Source organism: Pelmatolapia mariae, linkage group LG16_19, assembly GCF_036321145.2.
Source record: "Pelmatolapia mariae isolate MD_Pm_ZW linkage group LG16_19, Pm_UMD_F_2, whole genome shotgun sequence".
Classification (NCBI taxonomy): Eukaryota; Metazoa; Chordata; class Actinopteri; order Cichliformes; family Cichlidae; genus Pelmatolapia; species Pelmatolapia mariae.
The window spans coordinates 54,407,530-54,422,710 of record NC_086241.1 but is presented as its reverse complement, the minus strand read 5'-3'; the positions used below and the strand labels follow the sequence as shown (position 1 = coordinate 54,422,710).

At 42.3% G+C, this 15,181-nt stretch overlaps 1 protein-coding gene across 3 annotated transcripts in view; it reads right to left on the bottom strand.

The window, feature by feature from the left end:
* luzp1 (leucine zipper protein 1) overlaps positions 1–15,181 on the bottom strand; it is a 51,172-nt gene extending 35,991 nt beyond the window's left edge. For all 3 annotated transcript variants that reach the window (XM_063497307.1, XM_063497306.1, XM_063497305.1), the window contains exon 1: positions 14,888–15,181. The gene's annotated coding sequence lies outside the window, so the exon portion shown is untranslated. The remainder of the gene's footprint in view (positions 1–14,887) is intronic.

The window sequence follows — 15,181 nt, the reverse complement described above, 5'->3', positions numbered from 1 at the left end:
CCAGGCGCTCCTTGTTTGCACGGGAGCCCATTTCCTGTGTGTGATTAGAAAAAGGGTGTGTGTGTGTAGACGTCTATGTATATGTGTGTGCACACTGGGGCTTGCAGTTCAGTTAGGTCCGAGGTTGTTTTGTCTGCTAAGGGGGAAAGGAATGCCCAAATCAAACATGGTGAATAAGATGCCTAGAAAGAGACACAAAGAGAAAAGAACCAGGAGTGAGGAGAAAGATGGAGAACGGCAGGGAAACAGCAAAGCAGCAGACAGAAGGAGCGAGCAAGAGAAAGGAGGAGGGAACAGCAGTGAAGAGCAGAAAAAGAGGCTGTTTTTCCATTTGCTGCCAACAGCGTTCCTGCTGCTATTTGTGTTCCAGTGGAGCAGGAAGGTGGAGTAAGAATTTTGTTAACAGGCTGATGAGCTGTCATATGGAAAATCATCCACCTCTTTAACTTCGCCGTGAACCTGCAGAACCTGCCCTAATATCTAATGACTTACAGCCCTGCAGCCCTCCCTGCGCCGCAAATAACAGCTGAGGCATTCACAGCTACTTCTCACTAGAAGGGCAGATTATTTTGTACCATTAATCATTATCCAACAACAGTAATATGACAGCTAGCAATGTCACAGAACGACTTTACTGGCTTCACGCCACCACTCAAGAGGACAGGAACTTCCTGACATGATAACTTGGCAAAATATGGGGGGGGGGGGGGGTCATTAAAGGTCAAATTGACTGGTTAGAATAAGCTCCTGCAATAGGAATCAGAAAAATTATACTGCAGGGAATTAATTTTATGAACCGATTCTCAGTGTACTCATCCTTCTAATTGCTTTAAACCATCACACCTTTAAACAACAGCCATTTAAACCTCAAAATTTATTTACCAAATGTTAGTCGGAACAAAGGAATCCCTGACATCCTTGTTTTTACGGTTACTTCCATTCTCAGCTCAGTAATACATGACAAATTATAGCTTGTATCAATGCAAAATATTAATAATAAAATAAATTATTAAACTTAACAATTTCCCCCAAACTGCAGTGAAAATAAAGTGTACTGCTGATAAAAAAAGGACTAATAATTAGGTGTACATACATACTTATATATATTAAAATATATCAATATAATAATATTATATTATAGGTATTAAAAAACAAATTTAATGAACTTATATCATTTACTGTACTGTTTATAATCATATAACAGGACATCAAACCTTTTCTCTTTTTCACTCGTCTCAAGAATTTTCCGTGTAGCTGCTTAGATCCTTTGATTGCTCATAGCGAGGGTCTTAACGAAATAAAATATCTATGTTCGGGTAGGTGAAGGTGATTTTTGGCACAGGTTTTAATATGAAGATGCAAACTGAAATTTTATCTAAACATTATCTGTTCAGACACACAAGAACTGTCACTTTCATTTAAAATCTAAATTTTGCTTTTTAAATTAGCAAACTCATTTCGGACCAACTCAAAATCCTGGTATTAGAAGTTTCCCATTTGCAGTCTGGGTAATGCTGAGCGGTTGTTTTTGAGCAGGTTTTGATTGTATGCAGGTAAACAGTGTGCCTGAAGAGTAAAAGAGAAATGTGCTTGCTGAAATGCGATTGTCTGGTAATGACGTAGCATTCAATTGCATTTTACTTTACATTTTATCTGCATTCATGGGCTGTAAGCAATGAACAGAACAGGAAGCCTGCATTAGGATATGTGCTGGAAGCCCCGAAACACTGACTGCTGCCCCGAGAGGTTACAACAAAAACAACAAAGCAAACAAACTAAAAAAAAATCTGCGACATGATGTGAGTAAGCATTTTGGATTCACCATAATAGGTTGTGAACAAAGGTAAGCCTGCTACAAAAACATTACTAGCTACGTGGGTGGAGTTAGTCATGGTAAACAAATTCTGTAGTCCTAGTCAAACTTTACATTTTCAACAAGCACACACTGAGAACGCTAAACAAGAAAGACTTATACACTCTATAAACTAAAAGGAAAACTCTTTGCTCAGTGCACTGTGACTCTCCTGCTTCCCAGTTCCAAAGTTCAGTTTCCAAACACTTCCTTGTGTTGTGCACACAAAGTGGACCCTGCCTTTGCACGAATGAGCCACTGCTTGACTGGCAGAGCAGAATTGATAGGCTGCTATTGTTTCCTTTTAAGGTCAATTGTGTCTCAAATGCTTGGCATGTCTGGGAGTACAGCTGGCTGGCAGGAGAGATAAAACACTAATTTTACTACATTCTTCTGCGCAGTCCACACCTAGGGAGAAAGGGGGAGGCAGAGACAGAGAGAGTATTTAAAACAAGTAGGGATATGAAAGATTTGAGCTGATTTGGAAAGAGAAAAGAAGAAAATAAAAGTATAGTTATGGTTAAAGAATGAAAACAAGGTGAAGACTACAGGTTTGGCCAAGTGGGTGAGCACTTTGACAGGGGCATCAAGCTTTGCTGTGCCCTTATTTGACTGGGCAGTCAAAACACGTCACCACAGTGGGTAAACACGCACATATATACATGGATGCCTACCCACACACAGAACTAAACATCTCCCAGGATGACAGACCAAATCGCATTTCATTGCCTCAAATTCGCATGTTTGACTCCTTAGCTTAAAATGCAGCGTTTAAATATTCTGCTCCAGAGTGATGGAGACTGTGAGGTGGAGGACGAGGACGAGGGGGGGGGGGGGGGGCAGCCAAACCAGCTTAGTATTGCAAATAAACCAGACGCTGTGAGAAAGCGAGGCAGCCGGCTAAAGGTTGGATCATAAAATATGCCTGGTATTCCACAATGTTCCACAGTGCACAAATGATCCACTCAGGGACTCGGGAATGATATTATGGGATTCCTGTGTGGCTTCAGTGTCTGAATGTGTCCACATGTACACACACATGGCACACACAAAAACCTCAGCCAAGGACGAGCCACATGCTCAAGTCTAAAAGTGTATCGTGCAACAATGAGCGTATGCTGACCAATAAAACAACCAAAAATTAAATCAGAACAAACAGGTTACTTATGTTTTCTGATAGTTCTGATGGTAATCCAAATGTTGACTTAGAGGGAAGGGACCACCGGAGAAGAGCTGATGACTCGGGCATGGCCAGACTGGCTGTGCGTGTCTGCTTTAGTAAAGCAGATGGGCGAGTATGTGTGTAATGACCGTATTATCTGAAACATGTTGAACTGGTCTGAGAATGTCCCACTGAATTCGACACAGCCGCAGTCCTGAAGTGATTAGTACATTAAGGCCTCAGTCACACAGACCAGTCAGCGACCCACTGGAAACCTCTGTTCATTAGGGAAAAACGCATATTCCCTGAATGGTTGGCAAGTGGTTGCTGGCTGTTGCTAAGTGACAATGGTCAATGAATGCTTGGATTGCTAACAGAATCCCACAGTCACCCGTAATGTGCATGGAGGACACCAACGTGTCTGCAAACACTTGCCATTTATTCTCCGAGCTCTAAATTGAAAAAGCGTGACTGTAAATGGAGAATGTAAGTTGTTCCTCTTGAAATGTGTTTGTTACAGTGGAAAGGCACATCTTTTACTTTGATGCAACTTTACACAGTTTCACTGCCACTTGGCGAGAAATTTTTGAGTCTCTGCAGACAAGTCAGCATCTTCAATGCAAACTGCTACCTGGTATTGACCAAAGATATCACAAGGAGGTTTTTGGTGCAGCATTGCATCCTTCTTTGCAACTGCCGGGAAACTCCCATAATCACTTGCAAACAAGTCGGGGGAAACACTTGTGGTTACCAGGGAGTCACTGAATGGTCTCTAGACCTGCGTGAATCGATTGCACCAGCTACTAACAACCACTTTGGGACATTCTTGCACCAGTGGTTGCTAAAAGGTCACTGACTGGCGCCCAATTAAATTATCAGATAATTTCTTGACAGGTTTGTTGATTGGATGGCATCATCTTTGGCTTTTATGAGGGCATTTTTCAACTAATCATCCATTTAATCATGTAAAATAGCCTTTAAATGGGACCTATTATGCTTTCATTTCAAGTCTATGAATCTGTTAGAGTAGCTCTGCATAATTTACAGTTCAAATCCTTAATCTTACACTGGAGCTGTAGTGCAACTCATCATTTCATCCATCGTCTGCAAGACTGACAATGCCAATATACGGTTCAAACAGCAGGTCGTTGGGGCTGTTGTGTGCCTGAGATAACCATGTTACCAAATCTGCTCTCACTAACATCATAAAGAGCCAAATGCAGAAGCGCTATCACTTTACATCATTTTACAAGTATAATTCAATTAGATATAGCTAAAAGCAAGCAGATAAAGTCTGTTCTGGTTCTGGTTAAGAGACCATAAGGGTATATTGCTTACTGTTTTGATTTTGTACAATCCCTCAGACACGAAGGGAAATGGAGACAGTCATACATTACTGGTGTAACTCCAGAACACAAGCTGGTGTTTAAGTGACAGTGGTGCAAGCACTAACCTTGGAAATGTTCACATCCTTCAAAAAAAATAAATCCAAATTACTTCCAACAGTCTCCCAGCCCGACTTGGTTGCATGTCACACACTCCTCTTGTTTCCTGTCTAGATCGACTGTTCTAATGGGGGAATAAACACCCCAAAATAAGTTTTAGTTGTAGCTCTACTTGGCCAAAATTCTTCTTTTTCCTACTCCCACTTACTACATAAAACTGACATAAAAGCATTTCATGGCTCTTGAAGTAAAAGCTGCACTTTAGCAAGTCTATTTTTATGGCTTCACCATAGCAGCATTGTGCTGCTTCACTTCCCCTGGTCAGGGCAGCTAGCATGAGAAGGAGCTCCAAAAGCAACGTTGGCATGGAGGAGAAAACCAGCAAACCCGGCCCTCAGCGGCTCTTAACAAAAGGCAGTAGTGTAGAGATCCCCTCAAAAGTAAAAGCCAACCAGAGAAGAAGAGGGGAAAGGGCAGAAAGGAGGGGGAAAAGGCTGAAAATAGTCCAGCAGTCTGAGTCTGCATGCATCAATGCCACAATGACGAAAGCTCCAAAAAGAAGCAGACTTGTTAATAGATGGATGGCTGGAAGAATGAGGAGGGATGCCTTGAGGGGAAGAAACGCATCTTAGCAGTTTTAAATATTGTGGGTGAAAGCAAAAGAACAAACTCAGGAGGAACGTCATGTGACACCAAGCAAGGGAAGCAAAGGTCATACACATCAAATTGTGACAACTTAATTACCTTTTCCATTCAGCAACTTATTTCAGAACTTTCTAAAGGCACAAAAAAAGTATCTAAACATCTAAAAACAAGACAAAGTAGCAAAGGATAGGAGAGGGTAGGAGACACAGAAGAGGGGATAAGTATGTAACAACCCGCCTGTCTGTCTGAACATTCCTTTCTCGGAGAACATGTATATTTTCTGATCACAAGAAAAATAATCCGCAAGAGGAATTTTATTTTGAGAGCCGCCCCGTAGATCCAAGGCCTACAGCAGGCCAGGGAGTAGTGTGTGAAAGCGAGTGTGATGGCGAGACTGTACATGTTCCCCTCACACGCTCAGTCACGATTTAAGTGTTAAATAGTGAAAACACCACATGTATCACCAGGCAGATCGCTTGCAAAGGAAGAACATTTGAGGATCCACACTGCTCAAGTCACACATGATCAAATGAACAAAACTTCACAACCTCCCCCGACACACACACAAGATATATGAGGTTACACTTCAGCCAAAATTGATTTCTGAGTTCTTCTTTTGAAGACGTTGATACCGCTATCACTCATCCAAAGTCCATTTGTCTTAACCGCAGTCGTCTCATGTGCGACTGTAAGGAATCTGACACTAAAATATAGCTGGCAAGCAAAAGCAGGCAGCTATACATTTTAAACTAGACAGCGAAGCATTTAAGTAGTTTTACATTTTAATAAGTAAGCAATTTTGCACTTTAGCTAAAATAAGAAGATTGATACCAATCTAATGTATCTTTAAGCCTACAGCTGCTAGCCAATCAGAGCTGGGGTAGCACAAAGGCTGGAAACAGGAGGAAACAGCTGACCTGGCTCTGCCCAAATGTGACAAAATTACTAATTAACAAGTGATATCTTGTTTGTTCAATGTGTAGTGAAACAAAAAGGTAGAGAGCGAGACACAGGGAGTGGTTCCATTTCAAACTGTTAGGTCCAAATTAGAGAAAAAGGGATATCGTAAGCAGCAAAGTGCAGTATTATAGGCAATCATCTGTGAATACCCCAGAGTAAAGTAAAAGTAAAAGCATAACTGATGAAGTCTGATTATGATGCAGAGCAACCAATGAACCTTGGTACAGATTATTCAGCTTTCTGGGACTCTAAAGCTGGAAGGATGTTAACACCTTTCCTCTGAAGAACATTTTCCCCACATTTGTGTTAGCACACATTCGACTGGGTTCATATCTAACAATAAAAACAACAAATTTCGCATTTTTCACACTGAAAACGAACACTTTGTTCTGAACGTTTATTCGTGTTTTTCCTTCATCACATTTCTGCCGTGGAGGTTCCCAATTCCAGATTTAACGACCGAGATCAAAACACAAAAGACGCCCGGCACCTCAAAGAAAAACGACAAGACGGCACACGCATTCGTTAGTGTCTCTCGGGGCCTCGCCCTAATGTGGCGGCACCTGTATGAGGACAAATAATTAATGGATATTACAAGTTATTCACTCTCTTGTGAGTTTAATCCACAGTCCTTAGCTTGTGTGAAGAGGAGTTATTATGATCTGAGAAAAAGATTTAATCACCTAAAAGTATTACCAAGTGGACACTTTTGGCAACCGCAAATTAAATTCAATAAAAGCTGCAGGTTAAGAATAAAGCTGTACACTCTTGACTCGTGACCTCACCGTGAACTGGACCGGTATCGCCATAGCAAAAGCCTACCAACCACCGTCACGTCAGTCAGCGGCCATTGACTGCAAATAACAGACTAAAATATTATGATTTCTGTAACTATAAGGCCACAGACAAGAGGTTGAAAGAGACATATTGCAGCTTTAAGCACATAAACACTTATTAAATTGTAGAGATGGTACCCAAAGCATACAAACCATACTGCTGGGTGAAGGACTTTGGTTCAACATTTAGCCTTTTATGGACATAGACATCTGTGTTTGGTGTGTAGGTGGCATGAGGTGGTGTTTTCCCATCTTTTTTTACCACCTGTGTTGGTGGCTTTTAACCTTTAACTTGATCATTGCGAGGCAGTGTGCACCATCTTCCACCAGAAGCATCACGAGACTGAAACAGAGCATGATGTTCACCTTTCTTCTGTCCAGAGCTCTAGGAAGAAGAACATGTCTTGAATCCAGACTGCAATGGCTCCTGAAATATGCCAAATATGCCCCTGAACACCCCCCCCCCCCACCCCCCCCCTCTTTTCCTGAGGACGTAAGCCTGTTTCATAGTCCACCCTCCTTCCCTGCTCGGCCCCCAACCCACAGCATTCCTGCGTTTTACAGAGCTCCGAACGCACACATTCTTATAATCACAGATGACCCACTCGCATAAAAAATGTTAAGGACATTAATAACACAAGTTTCCACCCAGCTGACCCAGACATGCCTTTTAAGGGTAAGCGGTTCAGATTTCTCTTTTCATTAACTTCCAAAAATACTCCTGGACCAAGCAGGGCAAGAAGGGGTGGGGGGGGAGTGAGAGGGAAAAAAAAAAAAAAAAAAAAAAAAAAGGTAAGTGGGGGGTTCTCTCCCCTCTTCAGGAGAGAGAGTGAGTGAGTGAGACAAGATAACAATCGGAAGGAAAGTCAAAATATTGGCCAGTTAACGAGGAGAACAACTGAAAAAATAAAAGTGCATCTGAGGAATTTACTAGTTATGTCTTAACTTTAGCTCTCCCCTGTTAAAACGCCTCAGTCCCTTCCTCCAACTCCCTCCCACCCTCCCTCCCTCCGCCTTGCTGTGCTTCCTACACGCTTTTGAAGTCTGTTTCCTTTGCACTTCTTCCCTCTTTTCTTCCAGCATCGACAGGACAGCCATTTTTTTGAGGAGCCTGTACAGTGCAGGAACAGAACAGGCTCACAGGGGACTTTCTGTAAAAGAGCTTGTTGGAGGCTGAAACTGGAACGTAATCCCACGCAGGAACCAGTAGGAAAAAGTAAAAATTACCCAGAGGCAAACCTCTTCCCTGTCAGGTCAACCTGAAAGCATGTAAAAGGCAAAAACAGCAGCAGCACCACCACCACCACCACAGTGACCCACATTACCAGTGAATGTGGTCCAAACTCCAAGCCATGTGGGGCAGCCGGCCGATTAAACATTAGAGGACTTATCAAAAGGCAGATATCAAGATACATGAAATGCCACAGCTCCTCTTCGTGAACTAAAATGCCATCATCCATGCATCTGCTAAACTTTCTCTGTCCTTTGGATGGTTGCAGGGGTGGAGTCTACTCCTAATATGCAGATATAGAACCACCCTTGCTCGCACACACCTACACCCATTTACCTAAAGATGCCTTCGGATGCTGGAGTAAGCCGGAGTATGCAGAGATAACTCGTGCAGACACAGCACAGAGTGAAAACATGCCCGATCCATAGCTGGAGCAACACGCCAGGTCCCAAAATCTTCTTGCTGTGAGGCAACTGCGCTCACCAATACGTCAAAAAAATAAAAAACAGCCATTACGACACAACTTATCTTCAGTGTACCTGTGATAAGCAGCAACAAGACTTAACTCATCAAGAATAAAGGTATTGTTTGCAAAAGATAGACAAGGAGCGAGATGGGAGACTTTAAAAAGCTGGCTTGCATTAGAAACCCGGCTCTGTTAAATCTGAAGACTAAACAAACTGCAGATTACCAAACGACTGTGGCCCTGGGAACAAAGGCCAAATGTAAAAATTTGTGAATCAGCATGAAGTTAACCACAAATAGATTACATTCCAGTTTGCAGTTATGGACTGGATGCTACATGCATCTTCTCATTTGGCGGACGGTTGAGAATCTTAAATGAGGACCAGATGAGGATTTGTGTTTCCCCTCCGTGGTTGCATGTGAAGAACGCTCACATGGTCAACATCAGGGCCGCTACTTGGTTTTGGGGATGAGCGTGAATGAATTAGGACACCTGAAATATGGCAGTGCGATTTAAAAAAAAAAAAAAGTCTTTGAGTCTGTGAGAATAATGCATTTGTTAATGAGATTATACTGATCACACTCACACCTTCTGGTTAATATCCCAGTTAACATAGCATGTTTTACTAAGGTGACTCTAGAAACTAGGTCAAAAAGGACGTACAAGCATTATGGTGCAGCTCTCCAGTAAGAGTGGAAAACAAAGAAATAGAAATGTGCCCTGCAAACTCAGACTTCGGGTTCAGCAAATGTATGAAAAACTCCCCTTTTCCCCTCAAACTCGCCGAATCACAGTTCTCTGGCAGCACTCACTGATGCATACATTTTATCTGGTTTAGCATTACACCTGCTCAATCTGGCACATTTTCCTTTTCTTAACCCCCTGTTGCTGGAAAAACTTTCATAACCACCCAGTAACGCAACACAATCTTTTACAGGTCACTAAATACTTGATACGCTCCTTTGACCAATGGGTTAAATGAGTGGCAGGGCTAGATAATATTTGCTACTATGGATGGGAATCCCATAGCAGCTCCAAATTTTCCAGCTCTTTGGAACTGTATGTCTCGAAGCTTATCACTTCTATCTATAAATGCTTGCATGCTTCTTTGACATTTGCACGACCATACAGCTTTTGCACACCCGATTCACATCCAAGCCTTTGTCTACTGTTTCTACACCGTGGTCTGACGCGGTGATAAAAAAAATGTTTGTGCTGAGTCTGAATACCTGTACGGGCCTACTACTCATAATTCTGTTAAATAAAATGAAATAAGAGTAAAGAAATGGCCAAAAGTTGTTCTTTTCAGTTGTGATCAGACAAAGGATGGATAAATCCAAAGCATGAAAATAAAAGTAAAGCAGTTTTATTTTGAAATTAAAAATTCCGAACCAATTTCGACATCCCACAAACCTATTCGTGCAGGATTGGTGGATATTTTAATGTAAATCGTAACAAAATACAATCAAGATTTTAACCTTTAAATCGTGCATTAGCGTGAAATTGTACTCCAGATGCTCCACACTCACGTACACCTACAGCTGCAAACAAATGAGATAAGTGCAATATTGAAACCTCCGTAAGTGGCCATTCAACTACACGATAAAAAAGCCCTCGAGAGGAGTTGCGAGGCTGTTTGGCACACTATGAAAGACTAACAATGGAGATTCGTTTACACTTACACACACACTAGAAGGGGTATCAGCAGAATCCATTCTTGTCTTGACATTCTTACAGAGTGAGAGCATGTATTAGTGTGTCAGCGTATGAGTTATTATCAAGTTGTGTGAACACTCAGGGCTAAAATGTACCTCTGGCTACTGCTCGCTGAGTGACTGACACTCTCAGCCTCTAGGATCTGGTTTATAACTTCTGCTTTTAGTTCATTGTTTTCATTTTTCCCCATTTCCCCCCCTATTCATTCACTGTTCAAACAGTTAAAGACAGAACTGCACACAGAAACATGTGTAAACATCTGCGGTATCAGCAGCTTGTTTTTTTTTTTTTATAATTAAATAATAATTTAAGACTGAAACCTTTCAGTTAATGAATTCTTAATGTGCACTCTGACGTTTCTGATCATAAAAGGGGAATAAACAACACAGGTTTTCCACAAAGGAAATCCTGGAAGCGGAGCGTGTTTTATCATTTATGCTTTAAAAATAAATGACACCGTTTATCAACTGTCAGATTAGCTGCATGTTGATCTTCTCAGATGACTAACTAACTGATTGATTCACTACTCCTTTCAGCTCTTTCTACTTTAAACACATACACACACAGACACACGACATGTACAATATGTCCAGTCAAAGCCTCACGCTGCCGTCATCGTGGCACTAAGCCATCTTCCTACAAGTCTGCTTATACACAGACAGCAGCTCCAGCTGGCCTGCATATTATCAGCAGCAGCCCTTGTCCCGGATACGGAGTCATTTATTGCATTATCACAAAACACACACATTCATAAAATGTTATGCGCTCACAGGATGAGTGTGGGCTTCAACAGAAGGCGCTCAGAGATCATGATTCATTTCCACTACTTCAAGCAGGCCCCTGGTAGGTTCGAACAACATCACTTTGCATCCTGCGCTGCTCTATTCCTGGGTGAGAGGGTTACTGAGGGTGAAAGAGAGAGTCTACCTCTAAGAATAACCAACACCATCCGGTCCCAATTCTAGACGAGCTATCTATTACAGCATATTAGGATGTATAGGTTATGCTGCTCGTGTGGGTGCTGACTCTCCCATTTATACCTTTGAGGACTCCTAGAAATGCACCGCTTTCCATTAATCTGATCATATCAGGTTCACGCAACTTTGCAAAGCTCCAGGCCGCAATCTGACCAGGTCAGACTAACGTCGCTGCACGTGTCCGACCTGCAAGTAATCTGTGTCTCTGTGTCTGAATGAAACCACGAGGAACATTAATGTTAAAAGTGACGTAACTACTGTCACTCCACTTGTTAAACCTGGTGGCTTCAGCCATGACACACTCAATTAATGCAGTGCTATAATCTGCTATAATGCTAATTGTGACGCACAGAGATGGGCGAGAGTCTGGGTGATGAGAGAGAGACCACAGAGCAGAGAATGATCTAACCTACGATAATATGCAGTTACTGAATAGAAATCATGGTTCTATAGGTTTTAGAGTCGTTTCTTATGTGTATAACAGGGAATAGCAACAGGAGGCTTAGTTGTTTCACATACATTTACTATAAATGTAATTATTTGAAATAATCAGCCCAGCAAGGGGGGGGGGGGGCAATAAAGTGCATATATCTAATTTTCCAGATGTTAGAAATCAGGAAAATAATAAGCTGATCTCCAATGAAAACAATGTTCATTTAATAGATTGTCAAACTTTGCTACTTTGTGTTTTTTTCCCCTCCAATTTTTGATATCATAGGAAAAGGACTGACAGTTATAGTAGTTCCTTCAATCAATCACAGCAATGACAATATGCGTTCTTATTTCTTTGCACTTGCAACGCATGACGTAAATGCCAGTGTCATGTAATTCCACACTGATGTGTGATCGCGCAACACTCACAGGAGGGAGTGTGCATAAACCCTGATGTCCGGAGTGGCAGTAATATTACCGTCGACAGGCTTGGGTTTGACATTCCCGGTGGTTTGATTCTCCCAGGCAGAAAACCTCAATATTTTAATTTAATCCCCAGAGCATTTATTTAGCCACTCCGTAATCCACAGGTCCAGTGCTTAGTCTGATAATTACCCTTATTGGACACCCATAATGATTAGTTTTTGGTTTCACCCAAAGCAGTGCAGGCAGTTTCATAGGGCGGTCGCAGCGCTTTGCGGAGTGGAAAACCAATCATGCGTGCTATAGCTCAGGTCATAAAAGAGGAGAAAGAGGTATGATTATTACTGCGAATGGCAGGCGACAATCCCCGGAGGAAAAAAAAAAAAAGTGCTGCAAACTCTTTGTGCAACTTTCACTTCTTGGCATTCATTGTAAAGATCGCAGAACAGGTGCTAGTGGTGCTGACACTTCTGCTGTGTCAACATTAACAACTATCATTGTGCTGAGCAGTGGTGTTAAAGAGAGAAGGTCAAAGAGGGCATCTGCTGTGAAATATCCCCCCCCCCCCTGCAAGAGCCAACTGAACCAAACCAAACTTTGAGCGCATTTTCCGGGGAATGGATGCGCCAGAGATCGGGCATTAATCAGGGGAAATTTAGACATCTTACTCCTCACTTCGCTGTTACTCTCATTTGATTTTCCCTTTTACATTTCCACCCCAACATTTCCAAACTGACAGCATAAACTGCCAACATTCCCTCCACATGCGGTTTAATAATCCCACCCAGAAATACCAAAATAAGCCCTTTTCGCACATCTACCACTGTGACAAGCTTCCCTGCAAGTGCCTGTCCGAGCTGGTAGCTCAGCTGGTATGTTCTACAGCTGGCTGGGAGGACGAGCCTTACTGGAAATTCATCAGGGATTTTTTTTTGTCTCCTTCATGTCTCAAACAGGTCAAGGCAGGTCCCCTTCATCTCCTCCCCTCCCCTCGGTGCTCTTTATGAGCCCCACCTGGTAGATTAGTATTCCACCACCACAAGTACCTTTTTTGCTGTTTACACATGCGCACACATTCATCTGTCACCGTTCTGGTGAAGGAATACAGGACACACACTGTTCAGACTACGCCCCTACCATCACCAGCACCACCTTGTTTTCACACGTGTAGGCCGATACTCAAACAGAATAAGGATGTATTGTCATGTTAGTACCTTTAACAAAACATCCGAGGGCAGCAGGACCTTGCAGTTGTTTTAGTTGTCCTTTAACGTGGCAATTTCAGTTATATTAGTTGATGGAAATGCCTGATTTTGTATTTGCATTCCAGTCTAAGAAAGACCCAGACAATTGGGTAAAAACTGTTATCAGTCAGTATTGGTCTTGTTGAGTAATACTAGCTAGTTTTGCCAAAAAAACCAGTCATGTATATATTCGTATTTTTATGTTTCCCTGAGACAAAAACAGGAAAGACAGTCAGATTGGACCAGAATTTCAAGCAAATCTCTATAATTTAAATAGGTTATATGTTTCTTATAGGCTAGATTGTCCACTGTTTAAACAGCTGTGAAATGGATCAATTAACTCTATTCTAACAAGGGGGTTCAAACTTTCCTTACCAACTTGAAAATAAGCTCATTCAGTAGGTGGTCTGTGTGCACCATAGGCTGGTCTATATGTGGATAATAGCCCAAGGATGGCTTTGAGCCCAATTTGTGGTTTTTTAGTATGTAGCTTACAACTGAGCATAGGCAATATATATATATATATATTGTTTGCATGGAACTCTACATCACATATCATCATATTGTTCAGTATAAAAACCTTCCGATATGGCAGCAGAGTCCAGACCATCGTATATTCACAGCACTGTGCAGCAGAGTACTCACAGCTGAGCAGACTGCCATGCAAAGTTAAGACATGTTTTCGGCTATGTATTTCACAACTAGTTTGTGTAACGCATTGCTTCAAAGATAATAAACAATGACCACATCACATCCCCTTGTCAACACAACTCCAACACGGGGCAGTGTTTATATCACAATTATTTACTCCCTACACTCTGAAAAGTCTGAGTACATGCAACAAAAACTTGCATACTAAATTTCAGCAGAGGAAACTGAGACAATCTGAGTTCATTAAACCTAAAACCTCCCAAATGTCTTAAAAAAAAGGACAGAGGAAAACCAGCCAAGGGATGACAGGCCTACATGATGAAGGAGGTCAAAGAAAGATAGTTTCCTTGCTATGAAGTGGCCACACACACACACACACACACACACACACACACACACACACACACACACACACAAAAAAAAAAAATGTCAAGAACACGTCCAAGCAGCCTCCACACTTCTACTCCATGTTCCTACAGCCCGGGCAGTCAGTCTGAAAGGACTGACGTTACCATGTGCGTAAACCAGTAAAAAACGTATCGAGTGCAGAAGCAGATAAATGCAACCTCATAACAAAAATGGCAAGTGTTCCAAAAGAAGATATGAACGGTTTATGTGCGGCAACATTTTAACCACCTGAGGTTTCCCTGCAGAGCTGGATGCTTCAATTTGGCTTAAGAACGACGACGAGAAGGAGGAGGAGGAGGTGGAGGGCTGAAAAACTTGCCGCAGTTCAGACTTCTGCAGTCCGGACTCCTTGAGTCTCAACAAGCAGCTGTGTGAATCCCCAAATATATACCCCGCTTCTTCCTCCAACCCCAAACACAGAATAAAGACTCAAATTTACCTCAGCACTTCCACCGCCGGGTCCGGAAAACGCAACGGTAAATCCACAACTTCACGCGGGTTGAGCTCGTGCGGACGGTAGGGCTCGCTGCAGCCGACACGGCCGGGACAAGTTCATCCACATATTCTCAGTCAAGACCAGAGAGTTGGAGGCGATAGGGGGGGAACCGCTTTCTGCTTTCCCCCTTTCCCTCAGTCGCTTTCGCTGGTCCTTTCCTTTCGGATATTCCCCTCCCTGGTCCTTTTGAGATCAAACCATCACATTCCACCGCGTCCTTAACAATGAAAAAAGGTG